This window comes from Calypte anna, chromosome 1 (assembly GCF_003957555.1).
Source record: "Calypte anna isolate BGI_N300 chromosome 1, bCalAnn1_v1.p, whole genome shotgun sequence".
Lineage (NCBI taxonomy): Eukaryota > Metazoa > Chordata > Aves > Apodiformes > Trochilidae > Calypte > Calypte anna.
The window spans coordinates 83,677,037-83,692,027 of record NC_044244.1 but is presented as its reverse complement, the minus strand read 5'-3'; the positions used below and the strand labels follow the sequence as shown (position 1 = coordinate 83,692,027).

General features: G+C 37.1%; 2 protein-coding genes across 3 annotated transcripts in view; one reads left to right on the top strand and one right to left on the bottom strand.

Annotated features, from left to right (window-relative positions):
- The window catches only part of CMSS1 (cms1 ribosomal small subunit homolog), a 229,432-nt gene that overhangs the window by 28,919 nt on the left and 185,522 nt on the right, over positions 1-14,991 (top strand). The gene's annotated exons all lie outside the window — the stretch shown is intronic.
- The window catches only part of FILIP1L (filamin A interacting protein 1 like), a 149,425-nt gene that overhangs the window by 27,032 nt on the left and 107,402 nt on the right, over positions 1-14,991 (bottom strand). The window contains exon 1 of one of the 2 annotated variants that reach the window (XM_030469068.1): positions 8,048-8,273. The exons of the other annotated variant lie outside the window; for it this stretch is intronic. The gene's annotated coding sequence lies outside the window, so the exon portion shown is untranslated. Of the gene's footprint in view, positions 1-8,047; positions 8,274-14,991 lie in introns of those variants that run through there. 2 annotated transcript variants of the gene reach the window in all.

Here is a 14,991-nt window from a genome sequence, read left to right as displayed (position 1 = left end):
TATATTATCAGTCATCAGCAGTGGTAAAATTTAGAACTTTCCATGCTGCCACACGCACTTCCTCTGTTGAACTGAAGGCATCATCCTTGTTGCTGTCAGTCCGGATAAGCTGTTTAGTCATACACTGACCACTTGCTTTTAGACAGGTGGAAGAAGTTGGCTGCAGGCTTTAGCATGTTTGCTCACGTGCTTAGTGCAAATGGCAAGAATTTATGGGCTGAGTTTATGATTAGAACCACATAAACATTTTAAGTTAAAAGTAATTCAGAACTGGATGGGACTGTATGGGAAGACTGAGCTTGCCATCATTTGGACAAAAGAGGCTAGTTAAAAATAACTGGACAAACACTCCTCAAGATGTAGGTGGTGTTGCACCTGTGCAGGAGGATGAAATTCCATGACTTCTTGAGGGTCCTGTTGTACCCATGAAATCTTTATTATATACATATATCCTAAGACAAAAGTAAGCTCTCTTTCTGGTGTGCTTACTTCCTGAAGTAGCTCTGTATATGTGTAAAGTAAACTTGGATTGTTTGAAGACGGGGCTAGGGTGACACCCCATTCCTTTTATTGTTAGAAAACACGAATCTGAATTGTTACTGCAAATTTAGCTTGATTTTTATATTTTCCTTGCTGCAAGACTGCATGAAGCAGTGTAGTTGAGGATTTTCAAATAGGCAAAAAACAGCTGGAACTTTTTGAAGTAGCCAAGACTTGAATGAACAGGAGCAGTAGTAACACTGTCAAAAAGAGCAGTAGTAACAGTGTCAAAAAGAGATTTCATTTTATAGCTAAATAAGCATCTTTTCCCCATAGACTTGATATGTGAGGGTATCCATGTTTCTAAGGCTGACTTGTCCAGAACTTCATCTTGAGGACATAGATAAAAGACAGGTTGTAGCTATGCATTGCAGCATGATTAACTAACTTTAAAAATAATGAAGAATGCTGCTAGTTTTCTGTTTTGCTGCATGTGACCTCCAGAAATTGCATTCAGACTATTTTGAATGGGTTACAAATTGCTTTTGGATACAGTTCTAAGTATTGACGCTCTGCATTTCTGTGCAATATTCTACCTGGGAGATAATTAACTTTCTTGCTAGCTGTCCTAATCCTGCTGAATGTCTTGCTAGATCTGAATGTATTGGGACTTTTAAGTGTGGGATTTTAAGTTTGTAAGTTGCATTTTCTCTCTGGTTGATCATCTAAAGGTGCAAGGTCAACGCATGTTATTTAAAGTGTGTTCTTAGCATTAGTGCTAAGGTTCAGGATTGGTTCAGGATTTGAGTTTACATAGTTCCTCTAAACTGATCCTCTTCAAAGAGAACGAACACACTTTTTTACACCATGATAAGAAGCTGTGGTGGAGAGCTGAAGATGATAGTCTGAGGATTTTTCTAATGGTTGACTTCATAGATATAATTCACGTATTTAAGTAATATCAAATAATAACCTAAGTAACCTTGAATTTTTTACCTAATGAATTGTTTAACTAAAGAACAACATATTTTACTCTCAGATTTGTTGATTATGATATGTTGAAGCAGGAATTTCCATTCTTCTGCAGCCACAGGAGTTTACTATGTTAAAGGCAAAATACTGTGATTAAGCACAAAAGAAAATTGTGTCCTTTAGTCATAAATCTTTCTTTATTTCTTAGGGAAAAATTTCATTGTTAGGATGAAAAAGTGGATGTAACTAGTTCTAGCTAATCTGTGACCAGTGATATCTTAAACTCTTAAACCTGGCCTGAACAGTCTGCTTAAAGACAAGGTAGATACTTACTTTTTCTGTCTTTAGTTGTTTTTAATTTTTTTTTCTTTGCCTTTCAAAGACTATTATAGAAAAGAGGCTTTTTTTTTAGGAAAAAAGAGAGTCGTGTATGTATGCTTCCCTCTTCCCTTCATATGAAGACTTTTAGACTCAAAAATGTTCCCTGTTAAAAAATTGTTAATCCAGTTGAAATTTCTGTCTTGTTATTGTACCCCAAATTGATTAATAACATTATGACTGAAGGATATTTGGATATATGCCCTATTTGATCTCTTTTCTTGCCTGCTGGCTGATAGTTTGTGATGTTTGCTATATTTTCCTGTTTTTTTCAATGTCACCCTGAAAATTAAGGAGCTGCAGCATGCTTTGCTGTAAAGTAAATGTTTCTGATGTAATACATTTTAGCTTTTATCATTATTTTATAACATGGTCTCAAATACTGAAAATAAAAACAATTTTCTCTAGACAGAACTTGCTGGTTGGTTGGTTGTCTGCATATCAGATGTAGGAGAGAGCTGTTTTCAGGTTATAAAATGCTGCCTTGTCAAATTCTGATTTCCCCCACCTAGTTAATCCTGACTGAAATAGGAGAGTTTTGCTGTTTCCAAAGATGTCAGTAATCATCTAGAGCTGTAAGCAGAGGATGGGAGCAAAGCAAGGCCACACAGCCACTTTTCGGCTGCTCCTTCATTATTCCATGTTACATCTTCTTCCCTTCTCCTTTATAGGTGTTAGCAAAATACGTAAGCTGGAGAATCTTGGCAGCTCTTGTCTGCTGTTCTCCTGCAAGAGGATCAATGTGTGCACCTCCTAGCAAGAGCCTAAACATTCTCCACTGACTGGTGTTATCCCCCTACCACCCTCATGGGCTGTCTCTTTTGTCTGGCTTCCATTGGTTTGTGTTGAACCTGTATTTTCTCAGGTTTTGCTCCGAGGCCTCTTATCCCCCTGCTCAGCTTACACATATGCAAGCACATGCACATACCCAGTCATACATTAGATATGTTTTTTGAAGCACGTATTTTAGGAGAAGTTTTAAGCCTGCCAAGGTTCATGGTGGCCTTTTCCTTGGAGCCAATTCACTACTTAATTTGGGCATTCCATGGGCTGCTAGTGAAAAGACTTTTCTCTTTACAGGAAAGAGTATATGATACTATTTTGCAAGTTAATAAAATGTTTCAGCTTTGAGCATTAGCAAATTGCCTTTTTTTATTTTTTCTTTCACCTTCCTTCATTCCAGTTGGTATGTTCAGCACTGGGATGCAGATATTTAGGTCAGGGGTTGGCTTGCTTAAATGTGGAGCTCGGGTTAAGAGACTAAAATTAAAATAATACATTAGGCTTGTATATTTCATTTTCCGTTTTTCAAGGTAGGGATCTGAAACGGAATGTCTCTACTGAGGTTGAGAACATGCTTGACTGGAGGGGAGAGGAATATTTTGAAATTAAAATCTTTTAGATGGCTCATGAGAAAGCTGTATTTACTAAGTAGAACAGAATCACATTTGGGAATGTGGTGAGTGGCAATAGTTTCAGGTAAGCTAAGCTTAATGGTGATAAAATTTCCTAGTTTTCTTCGTAATTTGACTTAATGACAAAGTTAAACAAATTTCACCAGAATATTGATGAAATCCATCAATGTTGACAAATTCAGGTAGCTTATACTTTTTCCAAGATGGTTGTGACTATGTGCTGAAATCCAAGATGTGATTAAAATGTGAGGTTTATGAGTACGTTACTTCCCCTTTCCAAATAGACAGTCTTTTTTTTTCCTCACAGTAGTAGCAACAGGCTGCTTTATTTTCCTCTTTCTATTATGCTCTCATCACAGTAGTTGCTGTAATATTTGTGTCTCAAATAGAGAAGAAAAAAGTCTTAAATCCATGTTCTGCATTGAACTGGGAAGTAGTTGCTTTGCATATTAGGTTTAAGGTAGAATCTTTAAGAACTCTAACCTATTGTTTTGTTCAAGTGCAATTGAAGCTTACAAAAGACAATAAAATCTGGTTGATGCTGGTTTTGCATCCTGGAAATGTATGCAAGATTTTTTTCTCAGAAGTATTTAGTTTTTTCTATCCACATTTTCAGTCATAGTCCCTGGAGCTTTGTGTACCCTACCTGAAGAATGTCTGTAAAGATTCATTAAAGCTTGAGCACCAGCAGTTGTGGGCTCTGGTTGCTCAGCTTCTATGAGCATGCAGTAGGAAGCAAAATAGGTCATATTCTGCTTATTTACCTCAGCAGCCACTGTCTGGTGGTTGCCTATAGGTGCCCTGCTCAGCTTGAGGCTGAAGCCACGCAGTTGTGTTATATCATGATGTATATCATGAGCTGTAGCAGATTATGCTTTATCAGCTTATATGACTAAGGTTATAGGACTTGGAGTTGAAGTGTTGTCTAGCAAGGTTGGTTTGATCTTTCACCCCCAAGCTTTCAATTTTTTTATTAGAGGAGGGTTACAAAATGATCTTCCTGGGTGTTCACTCATTGCTCATTTATTGCATGAACATTCACCTCTTTACTGTCACCTTAATTCTGTTGTTCTGGTGAGGAGGTGATGCTTTGGGAGGTGTTGCTTTTGTACTGCTATAATGTGGAGGCTGCAGACTGTCACAAAAAAAAAATCTTCAAATACAATTTCCTTGAATTTGTGAGCTCTTGGGGCAAGTGAGCTGTGAGTGCCTGGGTGTGCTCTATTGGTCCATCAGCACTGAATGCTGTTACTGACCTTCCAGAGACAACGTGGTGACCTGGATATGCAATCAAAGTGATTCTTGTCTTGCTGACAGAAAATGCAGCAAACCTCAAAATCAGTATAACATACTGAGAGGTGTTAAGACTCAAAATGTCCATTACTTCACTTAAATCACAAGACTGAGCACTATATTTAGAATTTGTCAGCAATGCCTTTTACCCTCTTGGAGCTGAATAAAATAGTTTAGTGAATGGTTGAACTCTTAACCAAGTGTAACCAATATAAATGTCAAGGTTAGCCTAGCAGAATCAGTTTGCTATGAGGAAAGCAAACCTAAGCAATTAGAATTTATATTTATTGGTAAGATACAGGTTCTAAACTCAAATCAACTCGGTGACAGGCTAAAGTATTAGAACAAACGGAGTCAGAACTAGAATTTTATAGGATACTTTTTAAAGAGAAGTCTTTGTACATTGTAGGCTCCATAGGATTCTCAGACTTTAATGTTTTAATTGCTTCTGTGACTTAGGTATTTTAATTGCATTTTAAAGGAACTGTATTCAAGTGATACCACACCCAGGATTTGAGAGAAGCTGTTTGCTGGAGAGGTCCAGATGAGCAGTGGCTGCTCACTTGGCCGTGCCAAATTATACCTGTTAAAGAATTTTTGCTAAAGTGAAGTTTTAACCTATTAAGAACTGCCACAGAAGGGAAGCGCTCAGAGAGTAAAACCAGCATGGTTTTTTTATCCCGTAACAATGAATTCATCACAGTATTAGGCAAATAATACAAAAGTGCTGTTACTTAGCAAAAATCAAGCAAAACCTTGGTTTTACTACTGCTGATGAGGAAAATGAAAGAAGTGTCAGTTATATCCCTTGGTCTTCTGGGTCAAATCTCTGAAAATTCTGCTGTCAGCATCTACACAGTGTTTGTCAGTGGAGGGAGAGGAAATGACGGTAAAGGAACAAAGGGTCAATGCAGTTTGTTAGGAAGCTGACTTTCATTTCTGGAGGATATACTTGTTCTTAAAATACTTTGTACTGGATATTCTAAAACCTTACTATAAAAAGAAATTTAAGTGAAGACTGAATTATGAGGTATTTCTTTTACTGTCTCCTTTTATTGTTAAATGATGCAAGCTAACATTTTAATTGCTTAAAAATATATAGTCTCAGTAGATACTAAGAAAACTGATAAAAAAGAGGAGTGTAATGCTGGGGAGGGGGGAGGAAACAGCTGTGAGATATTTTAATCATTATACCTTGGTCTAATTATTTTGTACTTTCACCAGTATAAATGAGAGCAAACTTGCTTCTGTGAGGATTAAATGAAGCATGTTTTCACTTTGGATCTAAAGAAGACAGACTGTAGGAAATAGTACTGCCTTTTGATAGATGTGAGGCTAGCAGCGTTCACAGTACATATGGTACTTTGGATATTGCTAAAGCAGTAATTAATGATAAATGTTACTGTCCTCTGGATTCGTAGGAGCCAAAGTAGTCTCTTACCTATGGGTAGGCTTTTTTCTTTTCCTAGTTACTGCCTTTATCAAATATCTGTTTATTCTGTGGGCAGCATTGCTATGAATATTTTTTCTGCCTCATACTATAGTTCTTTAACTTCAGCTTACCCTTTCTACTTGGGCACATATATTGAGGTCTGTTACTTAGGTTCATAACATGAATTTTTGTAATGTAGCCAACTTTTCTAAGTTATAACTTGACAATATTATTAAACCCACTGTCTGCAGGGTTAGGTAGAAAACCAAGTAATCATCATCAGGAAAGAGATCTGAAAGTGCTAGGATGTAGGCTGCAAGTCTAGTCTGTGGATATGACAGAACAGTGAACAGAAGACTCTGAGTGGCTTAGGATACTGATCTGGGCTATTGGTTTTCTACTTTAAACTTACATATGTTCTGGTTGCCCTCTTCCCTGATTCTACAGCCAGGCAGACTCAGGGCATGAACAGAGGTATAAGCTTTTCTCATCGCAAGAAAGATTATCTTGAAAACATGGATGAGACATTTATCTAAATGCCAAGGTTAAAAATACACAAATACATTAATTATCTTTGAAATCAAACATCGCTTTATATGGTTTTAGAAGAATGTGGAAAATAACTACTTAATATTTTCTAGATGTTTAAAAAAAAAAGTTGTGAAAATGTTCACACATATTTTGACTGTGTCAAAATCCATGTATCCTTGATAATACATGACTGATAATACATCCTTGATAATACATGACATTATCCATGATAATACATGACTGTATCACCTTGATTTTTCTCAAATAGGTATTTTAATGAGGATTTTGAAGGATTTATAATATCAAATGAAGGGAAAAAAGCCTTCCTTTCTGCTGTCCTTGACAGTTAATGTTGATTTCATTTCATATTAGGGAAAATGAAAACATACAAGAGAAACATGTTTTAAGGAAGAGATGGAGTTTAAAGGTCTTAAGGAGTCTGACTTTTCTAACGTTTTGAGTTAGACAGAAGATGCTGGAGAGCAATGCTTAGCCTGAATTTGTAAGTAGGACAGTACAATTTACTTAATTGCAGTTGTTCCTATAATCAAGGATTTGTCAGGGTTTGGTCCTTTGTCAAGGGAGAGGCACAATGTAGTTTTTTGGTGTTTTTTTGTTTGTGGGTTTTTTTTTTTTATATACTTTGCAGATGTGAAACGCTAAGCTAGCTCTAATCTAATTTAAAGGTGCTTAGTGCCTCATTCATGCTTTCCATTCTCTGGGTTTTTTTGGTTTTTTTTTTTGTTAATAGCTGAGATGCTGTTCAGCAACTTGCAGAATAAGCCTCAAAGAGACCAGTGAGTTTCCTGATTTTGAAAGCCTTGTAATTTGTTTGATAGCGAGGATTTGAATTTTTTCATTATAATCTGGCAGGTCTGTCCTCTTGTGATTTGACACTTGCAGGCAAGACACAGAAGAGGGAAGCAGTGTGTAGTAGTTGAGAAGTTTGTTAGTAATTAAACTAGTTACAATTGTTTCTTTCAGAGGCAGCATAATCTGATTGCAAAGTAATGTTTGTGGCAATTTATACATCCCGCTGTAAACTACAGAAGTTGTTCAAAAGTATAGTAAATGCTTAGGACATATGTGCGTACATGCCTACTAATATATAGCATATGCATATAAATGCAGCATAAATAGAGGCAGTAGCCCTACCTAATACATTACAATATGCAGTTGGACTTCTTCCACAGTTTCAAATGCAGTCGTGATTTTATCCGACCATTTGGAAAGTGTGTGTAATTCATAACTGCCTCCTTCTTTAGCATTAAATTAGTTCCTCATCTGCTTGCTCTGTAGGAATTGTTTAAAATACAGCTTTTAACGCTTGAAATAGCCATCCTAATTCAGAGTAAGCAGACATCTTCTAGAGTTCCTGGTCCTTGTTTTGGGGGATTTCTTTGTTTCTCAAGTCCTCACCCCTCTTTTTGGAAGCGACTTTTTAAAAAAAAAAAAAAAAAGTATAGAAGTATCTCGATAGGAAAAAAGCAAGAAGCCTCAGCTGCTTGCCAGCAGCAAGAAGCTTGCTTCCCGCCCTCTCCCTTACCTTGCTCTCCTGGACTATAAGAAATCCCGGGTCAGGTAGCTCTGGGTGGTGCGAGGCGTCCAGCTGGAGCATCCGAGCTGCGAGCATTCCGGCAGCCCCGCTCAACAATGCGAGATGGGCTCTTTGCATGCCCCAAGCCTATGGAGCATTACGTCACTGCCTTCCCATATATGGCACTCGTACGGGGTTGTGCAGACTCGTCCCGTCTGCCTGGTGTGTGCTTTAGTGATAGCCAGGACTTAGAAAGCTTATTAATGGGTTCTGGCTCCGGCTGAGGCTCGGGACTGTGTGAAATATTTCGTTTGTCTACCAGTTCATGGCCAAGAAGAATGCGCGGAAGGTTTGGGTTAGGGCAGTTCCTTTCTGTTATTGATAATAAAAGTCGTGAGAAATTGTTAGGTGGTTAGTAATTATGTGTTCTGCTTAGGCTCGCAAGGGGAAAAAATTCAATTCAGGGAGAACTTTTAAAATTGGGAGTTTTAAGGGATTTTTTTTTCCTTAGATTTTGGTTTGGTTTTTCTTTAATGACAACAAATGTGAATTTAGCTGAACTCTTCTGAGGGTGATATGAACTTCGAGCTTTCCTTTTTTTTTTCCCCTCTTCTGTAGAGAGTCGGGGTCCTCAGAGGATAGTATTTTATTTCCTGATGATGTAACTACAAAACAATTCTCTAAGTGATGATGGGAAGGCCAGATGAAATCAGATTTTTTTTTTCTCTCTCTCTTCAATGTTTTTCCTACAAAACCCTTTCCTTTTCGTATGTGTTTCAGCTAGCACAATTAAGCAGTCCAACCAACTATTTCTGGTAGGAAGGTCTTAAAGAAATGAGTCGTTTAATTTAGGTAAGAGGCAGGAAGCCAAAAAGCAAGGTCTAGATTGCAGAGTTTAAAATGTATCTATTCCCTGTCCTTTATCCTGAATAAATATTAGGAACAGAACAGAAAGGTACTTGAAATAGGAACAAAAGTCATAATTGAAATTCCTCTAAGGGTTAATAGGAATTAATGAAATAAACTCCTTTTGTGTTGATGGGTGTATACCATTGAAAAATGCTCTACACTATTTTGTGCAGCTCCCATAATTAATATATTTGCAGCTTGATTTTTAGCCTTCAAATAAATTTTAGTTTAGGTTACTCTGTCCTACTGCCTGTTTTTTGTGTGTTTTATAATACTTGAACATAATGCTAACACAAAGCAATTTGCTTATTTGGGAGTGTTGCCTGTAGATACGAAGACAAGTGGTGATTAAAATGTTTGCATTTCAGTAAAAAGACAGGCATCTCTTAGTTACCTTGCACATATTTATCCTGAGCGTAGCCTCAAAAAGTGACTGGAAAATTTCAGCCAGCCGTTTGTGCTGTGACTGGGTAAAGAGGTACTCGGAACCATTTTGTTTGTGGTATTGATGATCCTGCTATGTCCTCTTTGTACATTTCTGAGGAAGCTTGGATTTAGGTGCTTGATCAGAAAGTGCAATACCTGTATGACTGTCCTTCCAAAATAGCTTCAGAGATAATGCAATGTCTTACTTTAATGTATGAATGGGCAGAGCAGGATAATAGTTTGTTTCCTGTTCTAAGGAGATTTAATAACCAAATCTGGTAAGTAAATAATAAATTAAAAAAAAAACAAACAACAAACCACAAAGAACAACCCCTGTCCTTTAGCTAAAATCAGACTATTCAGTTGCTTGGCTGATGGTGTTTTCGGAATTAACATTTTGTGTAGTTTCTCTTAAAAATATTATGCCAATGTGGTTCATTTGAATTACATGAAAGCTCATCCAGGTGACCTTGATATGGTGATTAAGTTAACTTCAGCTTCAGACACACCCTTTCTGCTGGGACTCTGTTTCAAAATAGAGGACAACTGCAGGTGCAAGGTACTCAGAGCAGGCTATGGAGGATGCTGTATCCAGTCAAGATTTGCAGCAGGAGTCAGGTAAATAGATTGGTGAAAGGTAGCTAGGAGTTAAATATGCATGCATTCTTTTTTACATATGTGTGTGTGTGCCAGCATACAAATCCTTAGAGTGAAAACTACTGTTTCTGTATTTTGTTTCTTTTCTTTCATTCCCTTTGCAATTTTTACTTTCTTCTATCTTTCCTTTGCACCTGCACACCCTCTGTCTCTCTAGTCTATTTGAAAATTGACTGCATTTATTTTTGTCCTACCACATTAAACAGTTATTGTAGAACATACACAGCTTTGAAGAAGAGGACTTTACAAAAGCCAGTAATCAAAACCCCATCCATATAGTCATGATGTGTTCTGGAGCTGCTGGGAGTACAGCTGAGATTGTGCTGGTTATAAGATTATTGGCAGTCGGGGGGCAGGCTAGAGCAGGGAATAGAGAATCCAGATTCTCCTTTTTTAGGTCTGTGCTTAAGTCTGGACATCGCCAAAGAATGAACTTTTATTTTCTTAATTAATTCTCCTCTGCAATTTAAAGGTGCATATCTGTGACCCTTTTGCAAAACAGCTTTATCAAAGAGCATCAGCTGAGTATGTAATGACCTGACTTCCTTCTCTTGTATTGTTACAACATAATAAAGGACCTAGTGCAAATACTATTCTGAGTTAAGGAACTGTATCATTAAAAATTCCAAGTTTAGGATTAATATAACGTGGAAAGCTTATTATATATCTGAGGCAACAAGTAGAGTTGCTGAGAAGCCTTTATTACTTTTTCACAGTGTCCTCCAGTATCTAGGTGGGATCCTGCTACCACTGACTTTACTGAAGGGGAAAAAAAGCCTTTGGACAGACAGATATTCTTGTCCCATTCTCTGCTGTTCCCTGAAAATTAATTAGGTTTCCTTAGTTAATAGATATATATGTGCATAAAGAATTGGTGCATTTGTAAGTATTGTGACAACAGAAGAAACAGTGGATTTGTAGAAATTGAAGATCAACTGAGAACCTTATTTGACCATTTGGTGCATCCCCTGACAATGTGGGACTGCTCCCTCTTTGCCTAATGCTCTATATCATTATTTGTGCCCTCACTCTCTCAGGATTTTACTTGAAAAAAAATAGAAGCTGGAAAGATGGAAGATTGTGGCAGGCAGGGAATAGATAGGACTAATACACTGGAAGACTTTGAGGCTGTTGTTTAGACTTGATCTTAAACTATCTGAATTCCTCCCGTTGCTGCCCTCCTCAAACAACTTCTCTTTCCTTTTTCTTCCCATGGCAATTCATAGAAGCAGTTCCAGAGTCCTTTAAACCCATAAGCTATCTATTGCAGCATTTGACCCCTTCCTTTAGCCATTTTGTATCTAGGATAAATAAAGGAAATTAGAACTTGGGCCTCAGTTCAACAAAGCACTTAAAACATAGTCCTGTGTATTTTGTTGAAAAAGGAAAGGACTTCAACATGAGCCTGATTTTAATGATATATTGAAATGCTTGGCTGAATTAGGCTCTCAGTCATATTTACTTCATGTAGATAGTGTTGAAGTTTGGGCTTTTGAAACTCTCCATGGGGTCTAAATCTTTAGATTTACTTTCATATTCCAAAAGTAGACATCTGGAGAAGTAGAAATGCTGTCAAAGCTGCTATGAACATTTTATATTACTTAAAACCATTTGCTTTTTTGGAGGTGGTCTACTTATGCTTTGCAACTGATACTGGAGAATTGAAATACATGCAAGATCAAAAAGTTGAATTTTAGTGACTTGTTTAAGTGAGATCTGATGTTTTATGTTTTAATAACTCATGTGACTTCAAGGATTTTTCTCCAGTGTATGCTCAGCCTTGTCTCTGGAGTCTGTCAGAGTTTTGCCATTTAAGTCAGTGGAAGGATACTCACTCTTTAATTATTTCTTGGATAGAGAGTATCTTTCAAAAATTTGCTATCCAATTTGCCTTTATTACTTCTCCTGCCACTGTGATTGACACTCTCTTAGATTTCATCAGTAAAGTGTTTTACTGTTTTAATGCATATAATAATTTCAGAATATTACAAAGAGAAACACAGAGGCTATCATGGCTAAGTGACGGTCTCAAATGCACTGACAACTGATAAATTACATGTTGAAGGCACTGAGGAGAAGCAGGGCAAAGTTCTAAAGATAACATTCTTTAGACTAATGTCTTTTACTAGGGACCATGGACGGAAAGAGATTCATATCTTCATTACTGTGTGTTTTTAATTTTTTTGGCAGCAGTAAGAAATATTTTCACAAACTCTCCTATTGTTTGCAGATTCCATTATTCTCCCATTTTTGGCAAATACAAATAAAAGCCCTAGCCAAATACTAGGGATAATTAGATGTCTTTTTGTTGAGCACCGCCTTGAGAAGCTAATGACTGCATTTCTTAAGCACTAATGAATTCTAAGGAGAACCGGCTAGTGCTTCATATCTGATTGTGAGATGGTTTCCTCTTGTATACGGGACCAAGATAATGTTCTAAGAAACTGATATTTTTTTGCATCATAGAGCTTACCATGAAAAACGATTAAAAGAATTTAGTCTTTATGCCTTCTCTTAGGCTGTATAAATCATATGTAGCCAAGTTATCTTTTCTCCATAATGAAATAACGTTCTTCAGTCTATGAAAATTCTATACCATGGTGTATTTTAAGAAGCTTTTTGGGCTTGGATGTTTGGTTTTTTGTGGTGTTCTGCATTGAGATGTTTGGGGCTTTTTCCCCTCTCCTGCAAATATGCCTGTCTGAGATATTGCTGAAAGCATGACAGCCATTTCAGAATTAATTCAGTAGCACAAGTGAGTTGTAATCATGTGAAGACTGTTGCCTTGAGGTACCTTGGGAAGTACTAATTCCATGTCTGTTTAACATTCTTGGGGATAGAACAGATTTTAAAATGTCTGCATTTAGTCATTAGACCTCAGAAAAAAAAAGGAATTAGTTGCCTACTTTTCTTCATCCATCTCCTTTGAAATTCAGACTAAGCCAGGCTAAGACTAAGCAAGATTCTTCTTGTAGAAGTTCAGAGAAATGATGTGACTGAAATGTTTTGAGCGTCAAGTCTGACTCCACATGAATCTCTGTCTCAGATCTTTCGTACATGTTAACCAAAGCTGTGGATTGAGTCATTTTGTTCAAAATAATCAGACCTCTTTCTGAGCAGCTTACTTCTTCTTTGAATAAGAACCACACAGGTTTAAGTGAAGTTGATTCAATTTTTTGCATAGAGATGAATTGAACACAGGAAGGAAGAGAGGAATCTTCTCTCAAAGCTTTGGTACAGATAAGGTGAAAAAAAAAAATGAAGTTGTCGAAGTTCCTTCAGTTCCTCCATATCACTGATCATCTCTTCCCTTCTGCTTTTTCTTTCCTGCCTACTGTTTCTTCACTTATTGCTGGGTGATACTGTTCCATCAGCACCTTGGAGCACAAAGCCCAGCATGCTGGCTGAAGGAATTTGGCATTCAGTGCACTGCTTACAGGTTGCAAGCTTTATAGGAGTCAGTTGAGGCTATGGTCTACTTTGAGAGCACAAGCACATGAAACACACAGTTAGGTGAACTTTAACTTGAATGTAGCTTAGGAACTGTCATTTGCTGGAAATTTTGGTATTAGACATATAGGAGTACAAAGTTGTCATAATTTGTTCTTTTTTAGTAGTTAAGTAGAGAGGCTCTAGGATCAAAATATATCATGAGTCTTCAATTGAATTCTTCAATTGAATTGTTATAATTCTCTTGAGTGGGCTTCTCTTGCCTCCTACACATCAAAACACAAACATGCTCTTGGGATCACAGGCCCTTTTTGGGGTCTGTAGATGCTGGCATTTATGTAATGAAGCCTCCATAAAAAAGACATTTTTTTTCTGCCTTTAAGTTCCCCCCATTTGGATTCCTGCTAAAAATACATCCTAAGAGGCTCTGCTTGCTCTCTATGATTTCAATAGCCATACACTTGTTCCTGCTGAAAGCACAGTACTTTAAGTTATTGGTGATTTCAAATTTCAGGGTTGAGGGATTTGCAGGAAATAATGCAGAAGCAAATGTATCCTATACAGGCCATTTTAGATTGTGGATTCCTAGGGATGTAATGTAACTTGTAAAACTTTCATCCCTTTGGGATTCTGAATTGTTGAAGTATCTGATAAATTCATAGTTCAGAAATGTGCCTTAGTTGTGTGGTTCGATTCTCTAGTCTGGAAAAGTATTTACAGAATTTCTTGATCTCCTAGTGTGTAGTTTCATGTAGTTCTTTGGGTTAGTATTGCCCGCAGCAGGTACTGTTCAAGGAGTCTCTTGGGCTTCGGGAAATGTATTTAGCAGACTCATACGCTCTGTAGCTGCAGAGTCTGAAGTAAAAATTTCACAAAACCCTTGAGTGAGGAAGGGGAATAAATAAAAAAGGGTATTAATTTGGCTTTTTATAGCAGCCTGTGTGAGACATGTCAGCATTAAGAACTATTTCCTTAAATTTAGCAAAAGTGAAGTTGTGTCGTTATCTGGGAACACTTCTTGATCTCATGTCTCTGGATGGTATGTCAACAGGATAGGCTATTACTAAGAAAGTATTTCAGGAGATGAACTAAATGCTTGAATAAACTACAGATTGCTTCATGCTTGAAAGTTGTACTCAAGCTTAAAGTAGTGATTTAAGGAAATTCTCTTCCAGCATGTAAGAAAAGACATATTTCCTTTTTAGTCCCTAAAATCTTATGCTCTTTGAACAGTCTTCCCTGCAACCTTCCCCAGTGCTCTATGGTCTGCTTTGTTATGTAGAGGTTTTTTTCAGCTGTTGAGTACTTTGTTTTTAATCTGTTTAGTTACCTATTTTTAGTAGTAAGGATGGAAGTTTCTGTTCCTTATAATGTTGTTTCCCCTTGGTAACTTAGTTGAAAGCATTCTGACAGCGTTATTTCTAGCTTCTCTTTGCTCTGGACAGTGAACTCAGAAGCTCATAATGCAAAAATGAATATTAATTAGATGAAAGTTACAGTCCATAAAAACT